Raw genomic sequence first — 5,200 nt, 5'->3', positions numbered from 1 at the left:
TTTTGTAAATTTCTTTTATTTGATTTTATGTATTGTTGTAAATTATTAAATTAGCCAATAATAATGATACAATAATCCTCTCGCTGTTTAGTTAAGCATATATATACACAATAAACAATTTTTATAACTCACCTTAGAACATGGATTTTGCGAATATGGGTTCCCAATTTAATAAAAAATTCGGTTTCGCATACATCTATGTATACACTTGTGTTATTATGTAAGCATTTATCTTCCACTACGTATTAAAAAAAAGGGAAAAAAGAGCCACCACTAGCTATGTGAAATATAAGGGAGAACCATTAATATTTATGTGGGTGTACATGTCAAGTTTATTTTTAGATATTAACCTTGTAAATACTTATATTTCTCCCTCAACTTGTGATTGTTACATTTGATTATGAGTTCTACAACTAAAGGAGGGTTTTCCAATAACACTTAAACTTAAGGAGGTTTTCTTATATTTTGAAATATAAGGGGGGTTTCTTGATAGTTGTCCAAAGTTAAAGGAGGGTTTATGTTATTTAGCCTTAGCAATACAGATACTTCCATCACAAGCTAGTGCACTCTTAGTAATGGTCCTAATCTTCCAAAGTTTTTGATATTCATGTGATAATAGGGCGCAGAAACCTCTCTTATATTCCTTTTTTAAATTATTTTGTTGTAATTTTAGGTTTTGTTGTTGTTTCTGATCTGATATTTGATTTCTTGCAATTGCAGTGCAGGAGATCCAAGCGGGTCTTACGTTTTTTGGATCTTATGACTTGCTGGTGTTTGATATGATACAGTTGACTAGCTGCTAATTTACTCTCTGGGTCTTTATTATCTTTTGGTTAATTTATTCTCTTGTGGGTAATTACTAGGTCTTTATTCTTTTTTGGTTAATTTATTCTCTTGTGGGTAATTACAAGTTTTATTGTGTTATATATCATGATTTATGAATCGAAAGTCGTTACCCCTAGTTTCCCGTCTAATAATGTTGGATGTGAATCTCTTCTGATATAAACTCACGTAATTCTAGTTGGATGTGAAAATACTTTTTACATCTAAAGAGAATAACGTGATTTATGTTAGGAGTATGCTCTACATGCAATAATTATTAGATCTGTCCGGGGAGGAGTCCCCTTCTCGTACAGGTTAGGAATACAGTAGTGTATCGTCTATCTTTGTAAACTTTACGCATTTTTATTCCCATAAAATTTTGATAACACGTCCCGCATTGTTCTCCGTGTACAATAAGCGTATGTTGTTTTGTGTATCGATTTATAATCGATCTATTATCGATGATTGATACGCATTATAACATCCGCACAGTGTACTCGGAGAACTGCGGGTAGGTGCTGCCGAAATTTTTAAGAAATAAAAACGCTTAAAGTATATAAAGGTAGTTGTAGACACTACTATATTCCTAATGGGATAGGTCCATTTCCTATGACAGCCGTTAAATTGTCTTATTTCAAATATGAGCGTTAGATTTTACTCCCACATAATTTATGTTCTGGTAATTTTCCCTCCGAGATTATTATAATTAAAATTTGATAACGCAACCTTTAAAGACGATGCGTTACTAATAAAAATTCACATTATCTAATTATGCTTAATATCATACAGATCTATGAGGATAGTTCCGGACAAATCATGGATCGATATTCCTCGTATTGATAGATGGAGGGATAGTCGATATAAAGATGGAATAAATCAATTCATACAATACGCGTTGGCAGACCCACGGAAGTTAAATAGTGATGTCGTGTATTGTCCCTGCTGTTGGTGTAAAAATAGGGCGTTGGTGGATAAAAGTGATTTACAAAAACACTTAATATCCGGATTTCATGAGGAGTACAAATATTGGACGTTTCATGGGGAAGGATGCCTTGAAGAAATGGAACTGATGGCGGATACCGGTACGTCCGGTGGGAGAATAGATGATACGAGAATAGATGATACACATACGATGCTCGCGGATATGTTAACAGTTCCTAATATAGATCAATCTGAAGATGCCGAGGATGCTGACGAGTCGGGAAATGCTGGAGGCGTGACTGATCATGAGGAGCTAGCGCAGATAATGAAATTAATTAACGACAATGAAAATGATCTGTATGAGGGTTGTACCGAGTTCACCAGGTTATCATTTATGCTGCGTCTTTTGCGTATAAAGTCTCTTAGCGGAATGGCGGATAAATATTTTAATATGTTGCTTGTGTTGCTGAGAAAAGTCATTCCAAATGGAAAAGATAGCATACCAGAAAATTATGATAACGCAAAGAAGATTGTTTCCGTTATAGGACTTGATTACAATAAAATCGACGCATGCCCTAATGATTGTATCCTCTACTATAAGGATAACAAAGATCTTCAGGAGTGTCCAATTTGTGGAGTATCACGGTGGGTACAACGCAAAAATTATTCAACACATGGGACAACAAGGTCTATGCTTAAGCAAAAGAAGATTCCAGCAAAGGTCCTGCGTCATTTTCCCTTAATACCAAGGCTAAAACGGTTGTATATGAATAAAGACACTGCTAAGCAAATGAGGTGGCACATGGAAGAACGTACTGATGATGGTAAAATCAGACATCCGGCTGATGCAGAGGCGTGGAAGCATATGGATAGAACTTTTCCTTGGTTTGCGAATGAGTGTAGGAATGTTAGACTAGGTTTGTCTAGCGACGGATTCAATCCATTTGGGATAATGAGTTCTGGTTGGTCTACATGGCCTGTGGTATTAACGCCTTACAACTTGCCACCTTGGCTTTGCATGAAACAACCGTATATGATACTTTCATTATTGATACCAGGCAAGCATGCACCAGGCAATGACATAGATGTGTTTTTAGAACCGCTAATTGATGAGTTAAAACAACTCTGGACTGAAGGGGTTATGACTTATGATACTCATGCAAAGCAGTCTTTCAGACTACGTGCTATTTTACTATGGACAATTAATGATTTTCCAGCCTATGCGAATCTTTCAGGTTGGTCTACAAAGGGAACATATGCATGTCCAGTGTGTGGTCCAGAATTCAAAGGTCTTTATCTGCAGCACAGTCGAAAGTTTTGTTATTGGTTTAATAGAAGGTGGTTGAACATAAAACACAGGTACAGAACCAAAAAATGGAGCAAGTTTTTTGATGATACTGTTGAGAAGAGAGATGCTCCGCGTCCATTACGTGGGGATCAGATTGTACATTTGCTTGAGATGTTCCCTGCCGTCAGGTTTGGAAAGAAGCGCTATTCGAAAGAAGATTTACTTGGAGTAAGGAACTTGCGTATTAACAAAAGGATACCAAAACGAAAGAGACAAGCACAAGTGGTGAGTGATGGGGCTGAAGTCGTAAAATTACCTTCAGGATGGACAAAATTCAGCATTTTTTTTCAACTCCCCTATTGGAAAGAGCTAAAAATACGTCACAACTTGGACGTTATGCACATTGAAAAAAATATTTGTGATAATCTTTTGTCCACACTGTTGCAAGATGCTAATAAATCAAAGGATGATCTACGAGCTCGTCGAGATCTAACTGCATTGAACATTAGAGAGGAACTGCAGCCAAAAAATGTCGGAAATGACCGATTAGAGTTGCCTGCGTCTCGTATTACAATGTCGAAAGTTGAGATGCAAACATTTTGTCAAGTCCTCAAATCAATAAAGTTACCAGAGGGTTACTCCGCAAACATATCGAACTATGTCCAGGTGCAAGAAAGGAAAATATTAGGGCTTAAAACTCATGATTATCACGTGCTTCTTCATCAATTGCTACCTGTGGCACTACGCAGTACTATGCAGAATAAAAAAATAGTGAAGGTTATTATTGATTTTTGTGGATTTTTCAGAAAGCTTTGTTCTAAAGTTATAGACGCCCGTGACTTTGAGAAACTTGGAGAAAATATTTCTGAAATAATGTGTGAAATGGAGATGCTCTTTCCTCCATCTTTTTTCACAATAATGGTTCATCTTACACATCATCTCGCGGAGGAGGCTGCAATAGCAGGACCAGTCCATTATCGTTGGATGTATCCAATAGAGAGGTTAGTATTTAGATACTTTTAATCGTTACCTATCAATATTTATATCTATTAAATGTAAATTTCTTTACATCTATATCTGATTAATATTCCTTTTTTAGATATTTGGGTTCAATGAAGCGTCAATTGCGTAACAGAGCTCGCCCAGAAGGTTCAATAGCTGAAAGTTACGTGAGAAGCGAGTGTCTCTTATTTGCCTCTCGTTATATGAGAGGGGAACAAACTGAACTTCAAGCACCCGTTGATAATAAGGAGTACACAGTTCTCTATCCTCGCGGGCTGAACAAAAATTATTCTAACATATTGTTAGATCAAGCGCATGCATATGTTGTAAATAATCTTGAAATCTTCTCGGAGTACCGGAGGTAAAATATCTAAAAAGAGTTTTGAATACCATTTAATCTTTAATATTTATTTTGACAATAATAAATAAATTTATTGCATTAATAGGCAACATCAGGAAAAACTTAAGAATGAAGTTACCGGTAGTACAGCTGTACATGACATTAAAGAAAGGCATATGAAGGAATTCCCTGCTTGGTTGAATAGTGAAGTAAGTATTGTTAAATTTAGCGATATTTGTATTTCATTGAAAAAAACTTAGAAATGTCTTGATTTAATAGTTTGCTTATTTTTGTATATATTTAGATCCAGGAACAACTTGTCCTTAATAATCAAATATCAGAAGAAGTGAAGGTTCACGCAAAGCGGCCTTACTATGCTGTAATTCAATATGGTGGGTATCGTGTTTACGGTTATAAATTTCACACGATGGAGGTTGGTGATACGAAGGTCACCCAGAATAGTGGTGTCATGGCTACCTTCTCACGGGAATGTTTCTCAAACAGAAGAGATCAGAATCCTGTTGAAAATAATATAACATATTATGGAATGTTGGAAGATGTGGTGGAGATATTCTACGGCTATGGTGGTCCAAATGAACATAAATACATTATGTTCATGATTCGTTGGTGTTTTACAAAGACTCAAAAGGATCCCTTTGGATTTACAATTGTCAATCTCGATAAAGAAATTGATAGTGATGAAAAATTCATGTTTGCATCTCAGGTGGGACAATGTTTCTATGTGAAAGATCCTACAGTTAAAGACGAGTGGGTTGTCTTGTACAAGGATTCTAGGGCTTATATTCAACCTTCTACTAATGAAGATG

This window comes from Asparagus officinalis, chromosome 8 (genome assembly GCF_001876935.1).
Source record: "Asparagus officinalis chromosome 8, Aspof.V1, whole genome shotgun sequence".
In the NCBI taxonomy this organism is placed as follows: Eukaryota; Viridiplantae; Streptophyta; class Magnoliopsida; order Asparagales; family Asparagaceae; genus Asparagus; species Asparagus officinalis.
This window is presented reverse-complemented; position numbering follows the sequence as displayed.